The 24644-nt window shown below is 40.3% G+C and overlaps 1 protein-coding gene across 1 annotated transcript in view; it reads right to left on the bottom strand.

Moving 5' to 3' along the window:
• Greb1l (growth regulation by estrogen in breast cancer-like) overlaps nt 1–24644 on the bottom strand; it is a 339057-nt gene that overhangs the window by 223581 nt on the left and 90832 nt on the right. The window lies entirely within an intron of this gene.

Genomic DNA, 24644 nt, shown 5'->3' with positions numbered 1-24644 from the left:
GGAGCCCTGGGTGCGCAGCCCTCGCGCCGGCACCCCACGCCCCCGAGCGCGGCGACGTGTGCGGCCACCGTGCGGTGTGCGGGTGGGGTGTGCGGGGTCTTCCGGGGAGGACGACTGTCCCGGCGCTGCGGACGGCGCAGCCAAACCGAAGCCGACTTTCCGGCCGAGCCCGCGCGGCTTCCCTGAGCGCTCTCGCTGCGCTGCGCGGTTGCGTCTCTGCTCCCTGGAGGGCGGCTGCAGAGCCCCACGCGTGAACTCGGCTGGGCAGGGGTGGGTCAAAAACCCTTGGCCTTTGGCATGAAGGGGGGCAGAGGGGGCAGCCGCGCACAAAACCAAACAACCCGGGAGCTCCGGGCCGGAGCCGACTTTTGCACCTCTCTGGTGAGCACGCCGCAGCGAGCGCTCTGGCCCGCGGCCCAGGGACGGCGACGCCCGCGCTCGTGCGCAGCCTCCCGGCCACCGGGCATTTCCCGCGGGCCCTGGACCTTGGCGGGTGCTGCAGGGGCAGACGTCCTCGAGCGATGCTGCGGCCCGAGGGTGGCCGACGTCGCTCCACTCCTCACAGCTGACGCCGTTTGTTGGAGATGTAATTCCATCCTTTTACGCTGTAATTGTTATCACAAATGATACACCTTCTGAAGAAGCAGCTCCGTGCTGGATGAGGTGGAAACGTCTAGGTACTGAAAGGTCGATCTATTTTTTGTGTCTCTGGGCAGTGTAGCCGGCTCCAGGGAACTCAGCGTGTCCGTGGGAGCCGCGCCCACCCCCGGATGGGTTGGCGTCGTTGTCAAGTATTACGGCATCATTGTCAATTATAAAGATAACATCAATTAAACTAGATCACATAAGATCTCTGAGTCAGGACTTTTGGTCTTGGTTTTTAACAATTTCTTCCAGAGCCAAACTATATTTATTTCCTTTTCTCTTTTGGTTGATGCACAAAGAATTGCCTGGAAGTCTGGAATCGCCAGAATACAACTTAAGGCATAGTTCAGTTCTGACTTTAAAAGTGAGAGATTTGTTTGATTAGATTCTCTCTCTGTCTCTCTCTCCTGCACTGATTTTTTTTTTTAAATCGCTTGCCCCATGTGAGGTTGAGAAGCTGAAATATTTCTGTTGTTTTACAATTGCATCCCTATTGTCCGTGCTTTAAAAACACAGAGAAACGTTTTGATAAAGCGTCTTGAGGAAATGGACTTTCTCAGGCACCTCTGTATTCAGGATCTTCCACACAATGTAAACTTAGTAAACAAAACCAATGTTTTTTTTAAAAAAATAACTGCAACATAGGAACGTGCAGATGATTAACAGTTTAGCTCACCATTAAAAAAGGAATCCAGTGTCTGCTGGCAAACTTATCATGAGATCCGGCCATACACACGGAAAGGGCAGTACGTCAAACCCTGAGAGTCCAAGTTCACTCGCAGGTACAAAGCAAGCTCATAAGAAGTTACAGAAAATAAAGAAGTTAGTGTAAGTGAGCACAAGGTCTGTGGAGTTGGGGGGGAGGGGCAGGAACACCTTCCACTGTAAAGATAAGGAAACTGTGAATAATGAGCAGCTTTACAGTGAAAACACAGCGCCAAGTCTCTCAGTTTAGTTCAAGGACCGTTTGCTGGGTGCTGAGCACGCTACTCTGCAGCTGTCACGGCAAATGTGGCACACAGTAGGTCAAGGGCCTTCGTCTAATATGCGGGATTCTGTTATTCATTCCTCCCTCGTTCAACAAATATTTATTGAGCACCTACTGTGAGCCAGATGGCTTAGGACACCAGGAGTACCGGTGATTCATCGGTAAACAAGCTGAGTCCCTAACAAGGTTAAAAATTAGTAATAGTTGTCTACCTCCTGGTAGACTGAAAGTAGTTCAATGTCAGCTTTGTCAGATGTAACACACTCCCTCGTCCTGAACTGGTGTACACACCCTCTCTCCTCTTTCAGGTTTGTATACTTCTCATCACGCCCAGGAGACTTCTGTGGTGCGGAGGAGAGTAGACACTTCGGATGTAACACCATAGTTTTGAATCTTGACTCTAGGAGTTCCTTTTCATGTAATTTTAACCAGGTCAGTTGACTATCTCAGCATCCCTATTGGTAAAATAACATCACAATACTGCATATTTCAGGGAGTTGCTATGTGAGCTGAAACAATGCCTTAGTGTCTGAAATACTATTAAATGTTAACTGTTATCTTTGTAATTTCTTCCACTTTCCTCTTACTGATTTCCAAATGCTTCCACTGAGATGCACCATTAGAACTCCAAGTTCAGTGAGGAAATGTTAACACTCATAGTAGAGTCTGTGTAAGTGCTAGAATCCTTCTAAATAGTTATTACAAAAATCCTTTGCTTGGTGGTGGGGGGAGTGCTGTGATTATGTCCTGGTCCTGCTCTCAAGGATAGACACCCCCACACACACCTGCAGTCATTTCTTCGGCCATTGGCTCTGGACCCTGGACTGTCCTTCCTCACCCATTTCTTCCTTGGCCAGGTCAGAAGTGGGCATTGGGATGTGAGCTTCTTGAGAGACTTTACCGTTTACAGTCATTTCCTGCTGGTCCAAGTATGGAGTCCTGAAGGTTCTTTTACAAATAAGAGGGTTTCTTGTTTTTTTTTGCTTTTGGGTTTTTTGTTGTTGTTTTTTTAAATAAAAGGAGGAAAACATTAACAGACAACCTTTTACAAAATAGCAAAAGAACAGTACAGACAATACAGTTACAAACAAAGTGGTAGGAAATTAACAGTGCTTGTTGTATTACATATTGATATCTTCAGAGTGGTTTCTCGTGAAAACAGAGACATGCAATATTGATAAATCAAGGACTCATTGACAGTTTCTTTCAGCAAAGAAATAGAAGACAGTAGAACAACTAAGTTAACCATCCTGTATATACATAAATACAAAATTTCTCCTTCTTTCCCTTCTCTTTTCCCACATCCCAATTGCCCTTTACCCTTGAGTGTTTGCCTGTCATTTCACAATGTCTATCATACCTCCGAGTTTAAATTAACTCTTTCAGGTTTTACACTAGTGAAACAATGCAGTGCTTGCACATGCAGGTCTGATTTATTTCACTTATGAGTATGGTCTCTAGTTGTGACCATTTACCTATAAAAGCCTCGAGTTTATCTTTCTTTACAGCTGAGTAATATTCCATTATATAAAAGTACCACAATTTTCTTATCCAATCCTCCATGGATGGACATTTGGGTTGCTTCCACATTTTAGCAATTACAAATTATGCTGCTATGAACATAGGTGCACATACATCACTGTAATATGATGTTTTTAGATCTTCTGGGAAAATACCCAGCAGGGGGATAGCTGGGTTGAATGGGACCTCTAGACCTAGTTTTCTGAGGAATCTCCAAACTGATTTCCACAGTGGTTTCAGCAGTCTGCATTCCCACCAGCAGTGGAGAAGGGTTCCTATTTCTCCACAGCCTCGCCAGCATTTGTTATTGGTTGATTAATAAGAGGGTTTTTTGGAAAGCTAGGTTTATGGCTGATTTGGACATACAATTCCCTGAGCTCTTAGTCAACTTTCTGTTTTCTTCAGTGGAGTTCCATGTGCCATTATTCCAAGTTCTTCCCTGGGAAGAGTTTCAAATACTGTGCATTTTTGCTTCCTCTCCTTTTCCTCTTTCCCTTAACATCAGGTTTGAGGCTCGACGACTCAGCATCCCACACACCATAACCGATCGTGTCTGCCGAGGAAGGAACTAGCACCTTTCCACTCACAGCCAACTCACTGTAGGAAATCAACCTTCCACCTACTGCTACCATCCTCAGAGGGTAAGAGCCGCTGAAGAAACAGAACAGTGGTCGCTCTAGTTCCAGATGAGTTGCTAGTTAGCAATGCTGACTGACCTAGGTTTCCACCCACTAGGATATCACTGATAAGAGAGAACCCATAATTAAAAAGAAGACCAAATATTTGGAGCAAATATCACCTATTGAGAAAAAGTTAGTGCAGAAAGTAGGAGAAAACTTTCTGAAAGTCTTGTTCTTGGTGAAATTTTTGTTTTCTTTTGAGACAGAGTCTCACTATGCAGTTCAGACTGGCCTTGAGCTCACTTTGTAGCCCAGGCTGGTCTCAAATTCGCAATGATCCTCCTGCCTCAGCCTCCCAGGTGCTGGGATTACAGGGGTACACCACCACCCGGCTTCTTGGTGACATTTAGAGTAACAAAGGCAGATTGCTGTGAAAATGGAACAGTCTGAGAACTAGAGTGTCTTTGGAAATTTAAAAATGATGAATATTTAAATTAAAAGACTATAAAAATAATTGATATAAAAATAGATACTGCTGAAAACTGACTTAGGGAGTTGCAAGACCATCTTGATTTTTTTTTTGTTGGGTTTTTTTTTTTTTTTTTTTGGTTTTTCTCCGGTACCAGGAACCGAACTCATGACCTTGCGCTTGCCAGGCAGGCACTTTGCCGCTGAGCTAAATCCCCAGCCCAAGACCATCTTGAATCCTTGCAGAGTGTAGAGCAAAAGGTAAAGAAGTACAAATTGTGGAAGAAAAAAATATATATATATGGCTAGGTGCAGTGGTATGTGCCTATAGTCTCAACTACTTAGGAGGCTGAGGCAGGAGGAGGTTCACTTGAGCCTAAGAGTTGAGAAAAGTCTAGGCAACATTGTGAGACTGTACCTTGGAAATACATAAAAATTGAGGAGATCTGATATTTATGTATTAAAAATTTTAGAAGTAAAACATTGAGAAGATACCCAATGTCATACACCATAAACTGCAAAACATTAAAATCAAGAAGACAAATAAATGAAAAACATCATGTGTTCCTGGAGTTGAAAATTTAACATGCTGGCTGGGGATACAGCATCCAGAAAGTGAAAAGACCACCCACAGCATGGGAGGAAATATTTGTAAACCATGCATCTAACAAGGATCTACTACGCAGAATATCTGAGGAACACTTAAAACTCAACAATCCGAACAATTCAGATGAAAAATGGACATAGGATTTTAGTAGATATTTCTCCAGAAAAGATATACAAATGGCCAATAATCACAGGAAATGGTTCTCAACATCATTTGCTATGCAGTGATGTGGCATAGCTAGAAATGCATAGCAAGAAAAGCAAGATGTGTTGGGGCTGGGGATTTAGCTCAGCAGCAAAGCACCTGCCTGGCAAGCGCAAGGTCATGAGTTCAGTTCCCGGTACCAGAGAAAAACCAAAAAAAAAAAAATTAAAAATTAAAAATTAAAAATAAAAAAAAAGAAAAGCAAGATGTGCATAGCAAGAAATGCAAACAAAACTGCAAGACACCTCTTCACACAGATTGGAATGGCTGTCGTTCAAACAAACAAACAAAAAAAAAAACAGACCAAGGCTCAGTGGCTCACACCTGTAATCCCAGCACACTGAGGGAGACTGGAGGAGGAGGATTTCGAATTCTAGTCCCACCTGGACAATTTAGCCAGACCCTGTCTCACAAAACAAACAACTGAAAGAAGAAAGTACCAATACATGCTCTAACAGGGATGAACCTTGAAAACATTACATTAAGTGACACCAGACTTACAAGATCACACATTCTGTGACTTCGCTTCCATGAATTGTCTTGAGCAGGCAAATGCACGAAAAGTAGATTAGCGGTGGCCTAAGACTAGGTGAATAATTGCTAATTAATACAGGCTTCCTTTTTTGAATAATAAAAATGCTCTAACATTGAGTTGGTGATGCTTGCACAACTCTGAAAACGCTGGAAACCACTAGGTTGTCCACTGTAAAGGAGCAAGTACTGTGTGTGTGAATTGTATTTCAATAAAAATGAAATGAAGGGAAAACAATATTCACACAAATAGGTGAAGATAATTTTCCTGAGATATATATGAATTTGCGCTTTCTGTATGAAAAGGTAAGTTTGCTGGGAATGGTGGTGCACACCTGTAATCCGAGCACTCAGGAGGCTGAGGCAGGAGGATCGCCATGAGATCAAGGCCACCCTGGGTTACATAGTGAGTTCAAGGCCAGTCCAAGCTACATAATGAGTCTCAAAAAAAGTAAAGGAAGTTAATTTGAAAATGAATTCATAAAGTTCTGTGACCCTTCAGATCTCCCATCAAAGTTTTATATAAAGAGAAAGAATCAGATCATGGGATACCTCACCTGCATCATCACAGGAAGGCATACTTATAAAACTATATTCTGAAGGACAACTGTGTTAATTTGAATTCCAGACAAAGCTGTAGCACAGCTCCTTCCCACACAACCCACCAGACAGCTTCTCCCACCGTGCAGCGCTCTGACAGTTCAGATGAGCATCACAGTTCCTCTCCTTTGCCCCAGAGAGGAGGTCAGGGGTTTCCATGGTTAGAATGTGTCCCCTCCAAAATTCACTGGAGGCTTAATCTCCAGTGCAACAGGGTTGGAACTTCTGGAAAGATTTTAGGACATGCTGGCTCCACTTGAGGAATGCATTGGTGCTACCCTAAAAAGGGCTTTCTGAGCAGGTTTTTTTCTCTCTTGCTCTTCCCTCGAGTGAGGATAGAGTACTCTTTGCTTCTGGAGGACAACCTGCCATCTTGGAAGGAAAGAGTCAGGCCCTAGATCACTGATACCTTGGTCTTGGATTTCTCTGCCTGCAGAATTATAAGAAATAAATTTCTGTTCTTTATAAATTTTCCAATCTGCCATAACCCGTTATAGCAGCACAGAACGGACTAAAACAGGAACGGACAATAATATAGGCCTAAAGCACTGAGTAAGTGGCATTCCATTGTCATGGAGTTTTTTGGGCTTTTGCCATTAAAAGAAGGGCAATGCTTTATTCAAGGATGAAAGATAAACTTTTCTTCCTTTCTAATTATGTAATGTGATTTTGTGAAACCTGATTGTAGCAACTATTCTGATACCCTGAGGGAGGCAGACAGAAGAATGAGAGCAGATCTAAGGAAATAAAAAATAGAGGTGGAGCTCTCATCAAACCATGTTTGAGGCTTACCTCAGAACCATCTCACTTAAATGAGGCCAAATTTTATTTATAAGATTCCTTGTTGTGTCTTTGATGTTACTTGAACTAAAGTCTCACTAAAGAGGAAGATAGCAGACACACACACAAATCCTGAGTGAAAACACAATCAAATATTGTGGGGTTTTTGTTTTTGTTTTTGTTTTTGTTTTTGTTTTGTGGGAGTAAGGATTGACCCCAGGGCCTTTACACTGAGCTACACCCTCCACTTTAAAATTTTTATATTTTTAAATTTCAAGAGAGGGTCTGCTAAATTTCCCAGGCTAGGCTCAAACTTGCCACCCTTATGTCTCAGCCTCTCAGAGTGTGGGGTTACAGGTGGGCACCTCCATGCCCAGCTTGATAATGTTTTCACGGAATCTTATTCAAATGTCCAGAGACAGCTCACAACCCAGAAAAGCAAACAATAAATTAGAAGCAGTGGATTAGGTAGCCTTTCTGTCACTGGGACATAGCGCCTGCCACCCACAACTTAAAGGAAGAGTGGTTTAATCTGGCTCAAGGCCAGCGGATCGGCTGACTCCAAGGCAGAAACACCATAGTGAAGGGTGTGGCGGAGAAAAGATGCTTAGCTCATGGATGCTGGGAAGCAGAGCAGGGAAACAGCCCCATCTACTCCATTGTGCACTGCTATAACAGACTCTCACTGAGTGGATAACTCATGACAAAATAAAGATAGAAAGGGAGAAAGGGGCTGGGGGCTCTCTCTCTCTCTGTGTATATATATATATATATGTGCATATATATATATATATATATATGCACATATATATATCTTATCCAAGGTCATGCCTCTGGGACCCACCCAAACATTCCCAAATGTATGCTTGGCATTTTTTAATCCATTCAAGTTGATATATCATAATTAATGGCTGCAATATGAAAAATAATTTAGAATCAAAATTGCAGTTCATTTGAAAAAAAGTTGGAGGTATGGGTTTCTAAGGGGAGAATTAAAACAAAGTCTCATCCTGTTTGCGGAAGAGAATGGAGCATAGGAATACATATTTTTCCTTTATATTTACAAGTATATATTGGTTCCTTTTTTTTTTTAGTACTGGGAATCCAATTCGGCATCTTGTGCTTGCTAGGCAGGCACTTATGTTGCTGAGCTATATCCCTGGTGATTCCATTTTTTAAAATGTAAATATAATGCCCACAATTGATTACAGAACTCTAAAATAATTTGATGAGGTAAACATCCACAGAAAATAAAGTATAATAAAGTGAAAACATAATTTAGGGTGTATGAATATACCCCTGCAGCATTCCAGGCTCTAAGCTGAATGCCACACATACCTATTCTCAAGTAATCTCTGCCATTCCATGGAATAACTGAGGTTAACTCTTCCACGGTGCAGACCAGGATCTAGGTTTTAAAGAGATTAGATGATGTTCTCAGTGTCATACAATAATAGGTAGGAACAGAACTCAAACCCGATTTCCTAATCCAAAGTGCCAATACATAGCACCAATATATTTCAATAAATAACAGGAATAAAAGGATAATTTATTATTATTTTTTATTTTTTTTTTGTCTTTTTGAGACAGGGTCTCACTATGCAGTTCAGGCTGGCCTTGAGCTCACTTGGTAGCCCAGGCTGGTCTTGAACTTGCAAAGATCTTCCTGCCTCAGCCTCCTGAGTGCTGGGATTACAAGCGTGTGCTACCATGTGCGGCCAGATAATTTATTCTTAATTCATTTCCTTAAGAATGAGAAAGATCACATAAACCAAAAATAAGGAGAATTTGGTTAACAAAACTGTCAGCTTCCCATTACTGTGACAAAATTCCTGGGCTAATCAACTTGAAACAGGAAATATTTATTTTGGCTCACAGTTTGGGAGATTTTGGTCCATTGTTTGGGGTCTGTAGCCAGGCAGCAAGGAGCACCTGGTGAACAAGATACACACCTCATGGTGGCCCGGAAGCCGAGAGAGAGGAGAAAGAGGGCCTGGGTGTAGACATCGCCTCTGGGGCACAGCCCTGACCCCTGACTTCCCCTCCCTGACCCTGCCTTGGAAAGGCTCCACCACCTTCCAGCAGGCCAAGCCTTTCACGCGTGGGCCTTTGGAGGCTATTTCAGGTCCCAGCTTGAGCAGCTGAAAGACACATATATGAGACCTATAGATAACTCTGAACTCTAAAAATCATACTTTTTAACTGAGGAAAACCCCCTTCCTGGTAAAGGGATCCATAATAGATTTCCAAGGGCCTTGGAGATAGCTCAGTGGCACAGCACTTGCCTGGCAAGTGAAAGGTCCTGGGTTCAATTCCCGGTACCAAAAAAAAAAAAAAGATTTTCAAGTCTCTGATACTACCACCTAGGGTATGAAGAGGGTCTGGCTAAACGCTTAGGCACCCTCTTTCTTTTAGCCGCCAGCTTTTGGCAAGCACGTTTTCGCAGGATAATTTGTAGCTTGGGACTGCGAATGTGATGGTGAGTGATGTGTCGAGGTGGCTGGCGTAGAGCACCCAGCTAACCAAGCACTAATCTAAGTGTTGCGAAGGTATTCTGAAGATGTAGATCAAATCTACAATCAGTTTGAGTAAAACAGACCATCTCTGGTAAAGTGAGTGGGCCACAACCAATCATTTGAAAGACCATTGAGCAAAAAATAGAAAGTTAGAAATTCTTAAAAAATAGAAATTCTGCCTCAGAACAGCAGCGTCAGCTCTTGCCTGAGTCCGCCTTTGCTGGTCTGTAATTCTCATGCTGCGGTCCTTACAGTCACTTAGCTCACTAACTCCTGGAGATAAATGTGTGTGTGTTGAGGTGCTGAAAATGCCATCTCCATTCTATATCCTGCCTTTTCACTCTGTGATGTCTTTGATGAGCAGAAGTTGTTCATTTGAACCTATGTTTATCCATCTTTGCCTTCTGATAGTTTATGCTTTTTGTTTAAGTATTCTCCTATGCCAAAGTTTTAAAGATAAAAATCTTTTTTTCCATCCTGAAGGTTACACCCAGGACCTTGGCACTGAGCTACATCTTCAGCCTTTTTTTAAATTTTGAGAGTCGGTCTCACTAAGTCCCTAAAGAGCCCAAACGGGGCTCAAACTTGGGATCCTTCTGCCTCAAGTCCTATTTTCACATTAACCCAACTGAAATTAATTCTTTTAAATGTGCTATGAGGTAGGGCTCTAATTTTCTTGTCTTTCATAGGGGTAACCAGTAATCTCAGCCCTGTTTCATGCATGGTGTATTTCCCTTTACTGACCTGAACTCTCCTTCTCTCTCTTGTCGTATTTGTATATGTGTTCAAATTGACTTCTGAGTTCTCCACTGTCCTGTCGTTTGAAGCCCAAAACTCTATTGCTGACTCCTCATATGCCACATGTGTTTAGATCCTTCAGATCTGTCCTGGGTCTTCAATACCAAAGCCAAGGTATCCTTCTAACTGCCAGATCCAATAGTGTTTGCTTAGTTCCTGTTCTTGTCAACTTCAGGCAGTATTTCCTCCCCCTTAACACCAATTCTTCTTTTGGCTTTCACTGTTCTGAACTTTCTTAGTTATTTCTTTACTCTTCTGTCTTTTTGGTAATTCCTCTGAGATTTTTGTCTCTCTGACAATTTCATCTTTTTCTATTTTGACACAGGGTTTTACTATCTTGCCCAGGTTAGCTCTGCACTTCTGGGCTCAAGAGATTATCCTGAGTATCCTGAGGAGCTGAGTTTAGAGAAATAGCTCGCAGATTCTGGTCTCTTCCTAAACTCAGCATGGGGCTTTGAATTCCATATGTCAAAAATTGATTCTATCCCTCCCCCAAAGCCCACTTCCCTTGATTATAGATGTTTTTACTGACATCACCATCTTCCTAGACAGGTTAGGTTCAAAATTCAGAGTGAGCAGTTGGATTCTTCACTTTCCTCATCTACCACCTTCAGCCAGTGGGCAAATTCCAAGGATTCCTTCTCAGCGGCGAGTGTCTCCAGAAATCCTCACTTTCTCTCTGTAATTCTCTGCTCCTACTTCAGGGCCACAGATTTCCTCAGCTCCAGCCCATGGCCTTCCTGGAGTTCCTTCAGGCCCCTCCTGTCTTGGAATCTTTGTTCTTTCAGGGAACTTCACATGGAAATCTGCTGACTCCAAAAGCCACCTGCTTTACTTTCTCATCTTCATTTCTCTCCCTAAACAGCACTTCCTTGACCATGTTATCTAAAATAGCTCTGTCATCACAGGTTTACACTGCCTTATTTCTTGACAGTGCTTTATTTTTCCTTAGGGTATTATTACTGCCTGCTACTTTATTGTGCATTTATTTATTTATTGTCTGTCTCCTCCACTACAGCATATGCTACATGAAGGCAAGAACTTTTGTCTGTTTTGTTTGTGCTCTCTTCAGCACCTAGAACAGTAACTGTCATAGGGTGGGAACAAAATATTAATTGGCTGGATAAATGAATGCACGGCCAGGCTGGGTAGGGCATGCCTATAATCCCAGCATTTGGGAGGCTGAGGCAGGAAGATGGTTGCAAGTTTGAGACCAGTGTGGCCTACAAAGTGAGTTTAAGGCCAGCCTGAACTGCATAGCAAGACACTGTCTCAAAAAGACCAAAAAAAAGTGAATGCATGGATGGATGGATGCTTGGATGAATGGATGGACAAATGGATTCCTTTTCTTTTCTTTTATTTCCTTTTCTTTTCTTTTGGTGCTGGGCATTAAACCAAGGATTTTGCATATGTTAGGCCAGCAGTCTACCATGAAGCTACATCCCAACCCTTTTGCTTTGTTTTATTGCTCTTGGTTTATATCATTGCTTTACCTATTGAATGACAACTCTTTGTAGTGACTGTCAAGGTCTTGCTCTGCTTTATGGTCCCAAGGCACCTAGCAAAGAGCTTTGTGTTTCAGATACGATCAACAAAGTATTTGTTAAATCAAATCTCATCTGCTCCCTGTAACTATATGTCCTCTCCTTGTATGCATTACATATCATTCTACCAGATCAAGCCACCTAAAATATAGGTCTACCACGTCTCTCCCCTACCCTACATCCTTCAAGAGATCCTCTTTCTTTTCTCTTCTCTCCTCTCCTCTTACCTCTTTCTTTCTTTCTTCCCTTTCTTTATTCTTTAGCTTTTTGGTCAAGAAGGCACTGTTTTTGAAAAATCCTCTATTTTTTAAGTACAGTTGATAAAATCTTCTACTTGTTAAATATTAAGTAGCATATATGTTATTTCATCCTCATAATTATAAAACAAGTAGTAATATTCTCACAATCTCCCTGCAGGACAGGTGAGAAAACAGAGTCTCAGAGAAATTTAGTAATCTTTCCAGGCAGTTATCTAATAAGTATACGATCTTTCATTTCGCTATAATTTCCTTGATGTTCAAATCCTAAAATATGGAGGACCTGGGCAACTTCACTCTAGTTCTCTTTTAAGCATCATTATGCTCCTCTGCTGTAGACAAAAACTGCTATTAAACCTCAGAAGTAGACCCTTCTTCTGAAGTTTTATGTAAAATAGTAACAAATACAGTCAACCATGTGGATTTTATTTTTGGTACTGAGAACTGAACCAGGGCCTCACTCATGGTGACAAGTGTTCTGCCACTAAGCTACATCCCCAGCTTTCGTTTTCTTTTTCTGAGACAACATCTCGCAAAATTACCGATGCTGGGCTTTAACTTGCTGTCTCCTAGGCTCAGCCTCCCAAGTAGATAGGATTACAGGTATGCATTGCCATGTCTGGTATAAGGAAAAGATAAGATTCTCTGATTTTCTTAGAAGAATATCAAGGGGCTGGGGGATAAAGCTCAGAGATTAGAGGGCCTTACAAGAATGTGTGAAGTCCTGGGTTCAGTCCCCAGCACTACAAGGACAGAATTATGTTTGTTTGTTTGTTTGTTTTTTGGTTTTTCTCCGGTACCGGGAACCAAACTCACGACCTTGCATTTGCCAGGCAGGCGCTTTGCCGCTGAGCTAAATCCCCAGCCCTTAAAGGACAGAATTATGGATCACAAACATACACTAAGAAAACAGAAAGAAAACCATATTTCAATCCACAAAATATTTCAAAGCCATTGAAAATAATATCTAGAAGCCTACTCTCAAATGCCTTAAATGTAAGACAGATTGATGAATAGAGACAGATGTATGAAAGAGCATTTATTGTAAAATGAAAACTGTACCTACCTGATGAAAATATGGGTGTTCACAGTAAAATGTTTTCAACTCTTTTGTCTGCTTATTTTTATAATAAAGCTGAAGGAAAAATTCAAAGAATTATAAGGAAAATTCCTACAATAAAATATCTTCAAGGCAGGACAAAATTGTATATAAAATTATTACTATTATAATGAGAGAATCTGCCCCCTCAAAGATAATGAAAGAAAATTTGCTAAAGTATTTATAAGAGCTATTTTGGATTGCATTATATGGATAACGTATTTTTCTTGTATATTTTAGTATTTTATGATGTTTAATGAGCATTTTATGCACTACTAATGATGAAAAAAGACTTTTAAAGAATAAAAATGTAGAGTAAATTACACTTTAGAATCCTTCAGTGAAATTAGCAGGAAATATGAGAGAGCAGGAATCAGTGGACAGAAGCCGGCGAATCAAATGGAGGACTGGCCCCCAGGAGAACCGCTGTTTTGATAAATATAATCTGAGGTACCTAAAGGACTTCCTCCTCCTTTTACTGAAAAGTCTCTATGACCAAAATATGCCTGTTTTCATTGTTTCTTTTTTCTAAATACCCAGAAGACCATTTCTAGTAGAGTTTTTTCCGTGCGCCTCTAGATCCTGTTGCTTAGAGAGCTGACCTATATCCACGGAGGCCTTGAGGGCAATCGTCCACTATCAACCACTTTAGGAGTAAGCGAGGCCTCCCCGTCAGGTGGAGCTGATGATGTGATAAATATACCTTGAAGCTCTGAAAAAGCATATTCCTGGAATTCTGACTCCCTACTGCTAAAATAAATAAATTCGCTACACCAGCATGTCAGAATGGGGTCCGGCTTTGGAGCTAGGGTCAAGGATAGGGTCAGTCAGCAGGGATCTTACAAAACCTCAGAGGCTGGCATTTCAATACAGAGTAGGTTGTTTTCAAATGTAAAAGTGAGCATTTGCAGATTCTTCAAACAAACAAAAGTGACTTGCCATCTTTTCTGGGGGGGGGGTATGAAAAAATCTTTAGCAGTCATAAAACCATAATTAAATAAAACTCCAAGTCTTAGGTTAACTATTATTTCAATATGGTAATCTGCCACCACACATCGAGCGAATCCCGCTTAATGGGCAAATTTAAAAGTCTCTTCGGAGAAAGCATTAGAAAATCAGGAGACTATAAAAGTAATGACAAAAAAATTGTTGAAGCCAGCGATAGTGGTGCCTGTCTATAATCCCAGCACTTAGAGAGGCTGAGCCAGGAGGACTGCAAATTTCAGTCCCACCCAGGCAGTCTACTGAGACCCTGTCTAAAAATAAGAAAGTAAACAGGGCTGAGAATATAGCGCAGTAATAGATCACCTCTGGTTTTGATATGGCTTATCATTTTGTACTTGGCACCATCTCCGTGTTTTAGTGAAACTACATTTACCTGTAACTGCAATTTTGTTTGGGTTACTTGAAGGAAAAAGAAATGAAAGTATCTTCTAAGTTCGGACTATGTCAAAATCACATGATTCTTATAAATTCTAAGTGAAATCAGCTCTAATAAAATAATTAGATTTCATATAGATCTCCAAATATACATTGACTACACAAATGCAGAATCACAGCATTTTTAAGCCAGAAGAAGCCATTCTTTCTGCCCAAATTGAATTTTCAAATAAATTTGGGAAATGATACATGCTTTACCCTCATCTTAAAAACTCACAATGCCAATTACTTTAAAAGCTGCAAGAAAAACTGTAAGAACCCAGTAACTTTGTTTAATCCAAAGCTGTTAAAAATCACATGACCACAGAGTCTCTGTTTTGCATACCGTCTATCAACATTTTGCAGAACCTCTTTGGGAAACATTGCTTTAGACCAAACTCTTTGTTTTTGTAGAAAGAGAAGACATTGAACTAAGCTAATTTGCTGAAGGAAATAGTATTTACTTACAGAAACTCATAGGTAGGTAAGCGTCACTGTATTTCTTTTCTTTTCTTTTCTTTTTTTGGTCTTTTTGAGACAGGGTCTCGCTGTGCAGTTCAGGCTGGCCTTGAGCTCACTTTGTAGCCCAGGCTGGCCTTGAAGTCACAACGATCCTCCTGCCTCAGCCTCCCGAGTGCTGGGATTACAGGCGTGTGCCACAACGCCTGGCTTGTATTTATATTTTAAGAACAACTAAATTAATTTCTTCCTGTAAAACTTTGATTCAGAGGATCAGTGATCACAAAAAAAAAAAAAAAACGCCAGAAAGCAAACCAAACCAAAACAAAACAAATCCCACAATTGACCTGCCTTGATTCCTACAACTAGACTTTCGGTGAAAAATACCACATGATCCATTCTTCCCTGACCGTTGAATAACTCATCATCTAATGTAAATTAAATTGTTCTGGGGAGATGAGGTACCCGTTAATGATCTTTTAATGGAAGTGAATGAAAATATCACCACAAATAGCCCTTTTGAGGTTTCAGTTTCCAGTACCTTACAAGGTCTTTCCCAACAACTCCGGCCCCCGTGGTTTTTGCCCTTCTCTGATCAATATGTAATCAAATTCTGTCTTCTATTGTTACTTACTGGCCCTGTGTGTATATCTTATCTCCCTAAGAAGATTGTGAACTCCTAGAAAGCGAGGCCTAGCTTTGAGTCAACTTGGACGTAGAATAGTCTCTAGAAATGCTTTTGAATGGCTCACACATGACCCATTGACTGGAATGGGAAAAATGGTCAGCATGATGGATTAAGAAAGGAGTCCCACTGTCTGTCTTCCTTTTATCTTCAACACAGCGCTGTCCCTCTGACTCAGCTTGTATGGCTAGAAAAGCCCTCTTGGCAGGTTTGCTTTAGGTGTCCGGGGAAAGCGAGGCTGCCCTTGCTTGAGGGGCATTGCTTGGTCTTGACGCCATTCCGGTGAGTCAGCGAGCTGCTCATCAGGTCATCAGGACAAGTGTATGTCACGGTCCACGTCTGTTTTGAAACCAAGTGGCCCTCACTCAGTAATAAAGCGGAAGCCTGGTTTTATTTCCACTTGTTTGGCCTCTGATTTATTAGGTACATTTTCCAAAAGCATAAGACAGTGCTTTTTTGCAAGAGCTAAGCCCTCTTTCTCAAAGAGAAGCCGATCCCGGAGTAAGGACAGTTTTATTATTGTTTTATGGCAAGACCCTAGAGAAATTCAAGGGGAAAGAAGGAACTTCTTATCCCTCCTTGCTGCTGATGATTGAGGCAGACTGCTAGAGGATAAGCTCTGTAATGAAAAGTTTAAACAAACTTAGGACCCACAAAGTGGGCCCCCTGTTCCTAGAAGTTACCAGTTATTCCATATATACTTTTAACAGGTATGAACCAATATGGTCAGCTTAATTAATTTTTTTGCCTAAAGACAAATCAATGAGTGTTAACTGTGCACAGCATTGCTTTAGCCATCGTGGAGTTGTAGAAGATATATAAAGGTACAGTTCCTCTTTTCAAGGGATCTACATCTTAGTACGGTAAGAGAAAACCTACACTGAGAACAACCATGAACAATACGATGTGATATATATATGATCCAGTGCCGATTGGGGGCCTTGAACTTTAACTGCAGCAGAAATTTCGTGAAAGGGAAAAAATTACTGGTGTTATCAGTAGCGAAAGAAGACTTCACAAGGGAAATGTTTCAGTAGTTGAACATTGAAGGAAGGATAAGATTTAGGGGAAAAGAAGTAGGCTGTCCATTCGGGTTTCAGATGATGTCATTTTATTGTTTTTTCATTTGGTGCTAGAGACTGAATCTAGAGTCCTTGCACTAAGCTACACTGCCAGCCCTTATTTATTTATTATTTATTTTATTCTGAGGCTGTCTTGTTAGGCTGCTAAATTGCCCTGGCTGGACTCAAACTTGCAATCCTCTTGCCTCAGTTTCCCCTAAGCATATGTCACCATACCTAGATTCCTTTTGTTAATTCTTGATACCATCATCATCATTATTATTACTACTGCTGCTACTATTACAGTAGTAGGGATTGACCTGAAGGCGTTATGCGTGCTTTACCACTGAGCTACATCCGCACACCTACCCCAACCTTTTAAAAATTTTGATACAGAGTTTTGCTAAGTCTCCCGGGCTGGCCTCCAACCTGAGACCCTCCTGCCTTAACCTCCTGAGTAGCTGAAATTAATTATAGGTATACACCACAAACCCAGTAATGCCATAATTCATGATTGCTACAAGACAAAAATTAGATAACACACTTACAATCACCAGGCTATTACTTTTTAAAAATCACCTGTGCAGTATTTTCTCACATTTTGGCTACCCATTTGGTAGCGTAAAGCAAATAATTTGTTACTGACTTTAGAGTTATTAATTACATATAGTTTATCAGTAAATAAAGCCAGAGTGTTTACTATGCACAAGGCCCTGTGAAGGATGATAGAAATAAAACACTGCATAAATAATCAATACGCTTATCAAGTTTAAATGTGCTGTAAAGACAGATGCATAAAAAACAATTGGGTTATAATTATAGTGTGTGTCCTCAGAGTAAAATATAGAGAGCTTTCAAAGCATATCTCAGAGAAATCTAATTCAAACCAGAAAGGCAGTGGCAAATTTCTTGGAAAAGTGGTAATTTTGGCTGACACTTGAAGTATATATAAGTACTGAGGACAGGAGTAGAGAATATTCTAGGAAAAGAAAGGCAGCTAATGTACTTTAGGGTAAAGAAAAATAAGACCAGAAATAAATGCAAATAAGTAGACCTGGGTCATGCTTACTTTATCTATATCATAAATATATTATAAATTATAGCAAGCTGAGCCAGGTGCATTGGTGCACATCTATATTTCCAGCTACTTCAGAGGCTGAGAGAGAATAATCACTGGAGCCCAGGACTTTGAGACCAACCTAGGGAACGTAGTGAGATTCCATCTCAAAAAGAAGAATAGGGAGCCAGACATGGTGGCTCACACCTGTAATCCCAGCATTCCAGAGGCTGAGGCAAGAGGACCATTGTGAGTTCGAGGCCAGCCTGGGCTACAAAGTGAGCTCAAGACCAGCCTGAACTGCACTCAAGACCCTGTCTCAAAAAAAAAAAAAAAAAAAAAAAAAAAGAAGAAGAAGAAAAAAAAAAGAGGAGCAGGAGGAGAAGGAAGAGGAGTGAGCTGAAATATTCAGCAGTAATGTCATTTCATTTTATTTGTTTGTTTGGTACCAGGAATCGAACTCAGGACCTTGCCCTTGCCAGGCAGGGGCTTATGCCACTGAGCTATATCCCTGATCCTTTGTTATTTCATTTTTAACCTTTTATCACAAACTACAAAGTGAATTTAGTTTCTCCTTAGGAGAAACTAATTAAAAATCTCTTTAGCTAGCATGAAAACAATTTGAGAAAGTGAATGCAAAATAGAAACCTCTTGTTATTTTACCTATATTACCTAGGTGATATCTACAAGCTACAAATTGAACTTTAAAATCGAACTAAAGTGCTGAATGTGGTGGCACATGCCTATAATCCCAGCACTCAGGAGGCTGAGGCAGGAGGATCACTTTGAGTTTCAGGCCAGTCTGGGCTACATAAGTGAGTTTAAGGCCAATCTGCATTACACAGTGAGACCTTGTCTCTAAATAAAAAGATAAATAAAATCCAGCTAAAGTAGTCATCTCTAAAATTCATGAAACAGACTAGGAGTAACCAGTCCCCCAGGAAACAACACTGTGAGGTAGTCAGATACAAGGACTTTTTGGAACCATACTTTCTGGGTTTGAATCTAGCCCCCTCACATACTAGTTCTATCACACTAGGCAAACGTGAGCCTCAATTTTCCTATTTTGAAAATGTGAATGGGTCATACCCAAAGGAAGAACAATAAAAGAAAAAATAGATAAATTGGAATCCATCAAAATTTAAAACTTTGATGCTTTAAAGGAAAAAAATCAAGAAAATGAAAAGACAACACAAAATGCAAGAAAATACTTGCAAATTATATATCTCATCAAGGAATTGGATCTAAGCTACATCGTAAATCTTCTTATGACTTAATAATCAAAAGATAAATAGCATTGAGAAATGGACAAGTGATCTAAGTAGACATTTCTTCAAAGAAGATATACAAATGGCCAATAAGCACACACAAAGATGTTCAACATCATTAGCCCTCAGGGAAATTTAAATAAAAACCACAAAGATGCCAATCATATTGACTAATGTGCCTATAATTTTTAAAAGACAGACAATAATAAGTGCTGGTGAAAATGTGGAGGAATTAAACTCATGCACTGATGGGAGGAATATAAAATGGTACAGCCACTTTGGAGAACTTTCTGATACTTCTTTAGACACTTAACATAAATTAACCACATGACCCAGCAGCTCCGCCTAAAAGAAAAGAACACCCCATGCCTGGGAATCCTGTGACCTGGCTCGGCCACTCAGCAGCTCCAGGCTCACTCTGTGTTTCGATCCCACATGGCACAGTGAAGCAGAGGTGCCAGTCAGCCAACTTGATCCTGGTCGCAGCCAGTGCCCCCGGAGGGACGGTGAGTCCCAGAGAGTCAAAGCTCCAGGGAGAAATACAGGACCTGGCCAGCCGTGCTAGCCCAGAAATCCCTCCACGACTGTAAACTGCAGAAAAAGCATGGACTTTTACTCCAAAAGGGACTATGGAGTTCACGCCAATTTTTAAAATATTATAATAATCAACAAATTTATTTCATTCAATTAAAAGAAATGTATCTATATCTGTGAATTTCTTCAAAACATTTTATATATAAAAGTGGCTAATTTGTACAAAATGTCATAACATGTTTGGATAGTTCTACATATGCAAATTAATAAATGTAATACATTACATAAACAGAAGCAAGGACAAAAACCACAGGACCATCTCAATAGACACAGAAAAAAGCCTTTGACAAAATCCAATATCCTTTCATGAAAAAAAAAAAAAAAACCTCTGAAGAAAATAGGTATAGAAGAAACTTAGCTCAATCTGATAAAATCTATCTATGAGAAACCTATGGCCAACATTTTTATTTTATTTTATTCCAACATCATTTTAAATGGGGAAAAACTGAAATCTTTCCCTCCAAAATTAGAAACAAGACAAGAATGTCCACTATTACCACTCCTGTTCAGTATTTTTCTAGAAACATTAGCCTGAGCAATCAGACAAGAGAAAGAAATAAAAAAGATATGCATAAGAAAGGAAGAAATTACCATTATTTGCAGATGACATGATCTTCTACATGAAAGACCCCAAAAATTCCACAGAACTAGAGAAAACAATCCTAAAATTTATATGGAACCAGAAGAGGCCCAGAATAGAAAAAATAATCCTCAGAAACAAGTGAAGCAGGAGGTATCATAATTCTGGATTTCAGGGATTACAAAGGTACAGTGATAAAAACAGCACAGTAATGGCACAAAAACAGACCTATGGATCAATGGAACAGAATAGAGGATGCAGGAACAACCCCAGGCACATTCAACTATCTGATCTTTTTTTTTTTTTCAGCTATCTGATCTTTGACAAAGGGGCCAAATCACAGCGGAAGAAAGATAGCCTCTTTAATAAAATGGTGCTGGAAACACTGGCTCTCCACATGCTGAAGATCGAACCTAGATTCATATCTCCCATCACGTACTAAACTAAAAGCAAAATGGATCAAAGTTCTAAATGTTAAAACAGAAATACTTAATTTGCTACAAGGTAAAAAAAAAAAAAAAAAAAGGTAAAACTAATGAAGATACAGGTGTAGGCAAGGACTTTCTTTACAGAACCATAATTGCACAGGAAATAATGCTGAGAATTAACAAATGGGATCATATTAAATTAAAAGGAAAAGAACATCCAACAGAGTGAACAGAAAACCTATAAAATGGAAAAAAAATTGCCAGCTATTCCTTGGACAGAGGACTAATATGTAGGATATAAAAAACTCAAAAAAACTAGAATGCCCCAGTAAAAGATCCAATCAAAAAAAATCACAACTGCCATGAATAGACACTTCTCAGAAGAAGTATAAAAGGCCGGTGCATGATAAATGTTCAAATCTCTGACCCTTAGAGAAAGGTAAATTAAAACAAAACTGTGATTCCGTCTAACTCCAGAAAGAACGGCTATTATCAAGAACACAACAAAGTGCTACCCTGCCATAAAGAAGGGTAAACCCGAGTCATTTGTAGGAAACCGCATGCTCCTTGAGACCACACTGTTAAGTCAAATAAATCAGACATGCAATCTTAAATATCATATGGTTTCTCTCACATGAGAAACCCAAAATAGAAATAAAAATCACAATGAAAAATAGAGAAATAGAGCTTTTGCCGATGGGAAGGACAGCAAGAGATGGAAGGAGTGGGGAGGGGATGAAAAAGAATTCACGTGTTTTGTACATGCACCAATTCTCCACGAGGAATGTGATCATTATGTACTGTAAACATGCACTAATAAAAAATAAAAATTGAAAAACATAAAAATAATTTGTACATGAATGTTCTCAGCACTAGGTGTGGTGGTGCATGCCTATAATCCCAGCACCTGGGAGGCTGAGGCAGGAGGATCACCATGAGTTCAAGGCCAGCCTGGTCTACATAGTGAACTCTGGCCAGCCTGAACTGCACAGTGAGACCCTATCTCAAAAAAAAAAGTTCATGGCATCATTATTCATAGCAGCCAAAAAGCATAAGTAACCCAAATGCTCATCAGGAAAATAAGGTATATCTGTCCAATGGAATTATTATGTGGCCATAGATATAACAAAGTATTGATGCCTGCTACAGCATGGATGAATTTGAAAACAATGTGTTAAGTGAAAAGTGACAATCACAAAGGATTATAAATTATATATTTTTGTTCATAGAAAATGTACAGAATAGGTAAATCTACCAAGAAAGAAAGTAGATGGAGCTGAGTGTGGTGGTGCATGCCTGTCATCCCAGCACTCAGGAGGCTGAGGCAGGAAGATCATTGAAAGTTCGAGACCAGCCTGGGCTACAAAGTGAGCTCAAGGCCAAACTGAACTGCATAGCGAGACCCTGTCTCCAACAGACAAAAAGAAAAAGAAAAAAAAGAAAGTAGATAGATAGTTGCCTAGAACAAGACGGATAGGGAGACTGGGAGATGAAAATTAATGAGAATTCAAATTTATTGTACCGAGAGTTCACAACTCAGTCAATAGATTAAAAGCCGTTGAATTGTGTACTTAAATTGGGTTGAATGTTATATCCCAATAAAGCTGTTTTTAAAATGGGGATGGACGAAATGAAACAATATAGTTAAAGTACTGCCGTAGCTAGTGCTATGTAAGTGCTGCTACTCTCCAGACCACAAGACTGTGACCTACTAGCATACCGTAGGCTGCTTCCCTTCCCCTCAGATATTACCCCCGTGTTACTAAAATCCTGCTTATAGCGGCTCCACTGTGTCACTCTTAGCTATCAAGAAAGTATTGCTATGCATACCTACAGGCCAAAAATACAGTGTGCAGAGACACAGTGCAGAGCAGAACCGGACATGGCGGGGAAGCTGGAACCCTCAACCTGGCAGCACCTACAAGACCTACAGCTAACCTTACGCTCAGCAGAGGAGCTCTAGGCCCCCTTGCCGCTCCTTTCTAGCGCTGTATGAGAGGTCCTAGATGAGGCCGTAAGAAAATAAGAGGTGTAATAATTGGGCAGACACCTTCCGCTTCATTCACAGATGAGGTGATAGTCTGCAGAAGATCTGCAAGAATCAGCAAGACACTGGAACTAACGAGCAACTATAGCAAAAAGGCAGGATACAACGTTGACGTATGGAAGTCACCTGCTTTCCTATACACCAACGATTAACAACTGGAATTTGAAATTTAAAACACAGTACATTTACATTAGCACCCTCAAAGTGAGATACTTAGGTATAAATCCTGTAAACTATATACAAGAGCTATATGAGGAAGACTACAAAATCCGAATCACAGAACTACTAAATAAATGGAGATATTTCATATTCATGGACAAGAAATCTCCAGATTGTTGAGATATTTGTTATTTCCAATTTGTTATACAGCTTCAGTGTGAATCCAACCAAAATCGCAGAAAGTTATTTTGTGCATTTTGGCGAAGTAAAGTTTACATGGAGCCTCCTAAGGTCCAGAACAGATAGCATAAGATCAAAGGAAGTGAACAAATTGAAAGAGTGACACCGTATAACTTCAAGACTTACTGAAAAGCTGCAGTAATCAGGACAGTGAGTGGTACTGGTGAAAGCAGACAAGCAGATCCATGGAATAGAATAGAGCGCCCCGAAATAGACTCATACAAACACAGTTAACCTTTCAGTTTATGAATGAAAATGACAAATGAAACTCATTCATTTATTTTTCATGCTATTGCAGGCCTACCAAAATAATAATAACAGGATTTTATGAAAGACAGGAAACTCTACAGGCATAAAGGCCCAGGAAGGAGATGATGGGAATTAACTTTGGAGGCGGGAAAGACACAAATGTATGACAACTGAGGTAGCAGATTTAAAGGAGCTAAATTACTAAAATGGCAGAGTCAGGAACTGGTGGCATCAGACATGTTTGGGAGTTGGGGCTTGGAGGCTTGGGATACAGCTCAGTGGTGCAGCACCCGCCTGGAAATCGGGGCTCAAGATAGGAGGCGACGCTAAAGTTCTATAAAACACCTAAATTCCCAGGTTTCCTCACGTCCACGTAGCTGGGTGACTATTCTCTCCCCTGAGAAAATGATGTAGATTTTTCTTTGAAGAAGGTGAAACTGGGAGCCCTTTACCCTGGCACAATGGACACATGTAGTGATGAGGTGTTATTCTGAACACAGATATTAAGCAAATAGCTATAAATTTTACGCTGGGTCTTGGTAAGTCCTCTTTCCCTACTGAACTCACAGAGCACTGGACATTACAGTGCAGGAAAATGATAGGAAGACCTCTGAGGAAAGCTACCACTCCAAAGGAAAGGACCTAAAGTCCCCAAATAATTGATTCAGCTAGACGATCCTACATGGATGCCTTACCCAGGTGCTCAGAGATTCTTAGTGTCACTCTCTTGAATTTGATCTCATATCCAAGGATCACCAAATATTAGTGAAAAGTCTCTGGCATGAAAGAGGAAATGCAAAACAAACAAGAAAAAGAAATTTGGAGAAACAGAGCTATACGCTGAATGAAATGTCAAATAATATTTTAAAAAGATAGAGAAGATATTGAATATATAAAAGGATTATGCAAAGAAAGCTTCTGCAAAAAATCTCCACTGTCCTAGAGTTTCAGCAAAAGGCTAATAGGAGTTTCAGAAAGAGACTAGAGAATCGAGAGAAAAGAATCATCAAAGAAATGCTTCAAGAAATGAACAGCATAAATGCTTTAAGTGAGAAAACCCAAACAGTGAATAAAAGTATTCGTCCCAAATGATAGTACGTTGAGATGTATTAAAATGAGGGATAAATAAAGGATGCTACAAGTGATTGTAGAGAGAAAAGACAAGCCATATGGAAAAGATCAGGAAGCAGAATAGTACTTGATCTTCTTGGAATAAGAAT

The sequence above is a fragment of the Chinchilla lanigera genome, unplaced genomic scaffold, assembly GCF_000276665.1.
Source record: "Chinchilla lanigera isolate Chin_1 unplaced genomic scaffold, ChiLan1.0 scaffold00001, whole genome shotgun sequence".
Taxonomy (NCBI): Eukaryota; Metazoa; Chordata; class Mammalia; order Rodentia; family Chinchillidae; genus Chinchilla; species Chinchilla lanigera.
The sequence above is the reverse complement of the archived record's forward strand: the minus strand, read 5'-3'. Positions and strand labels throughout refer to the sequence as shown.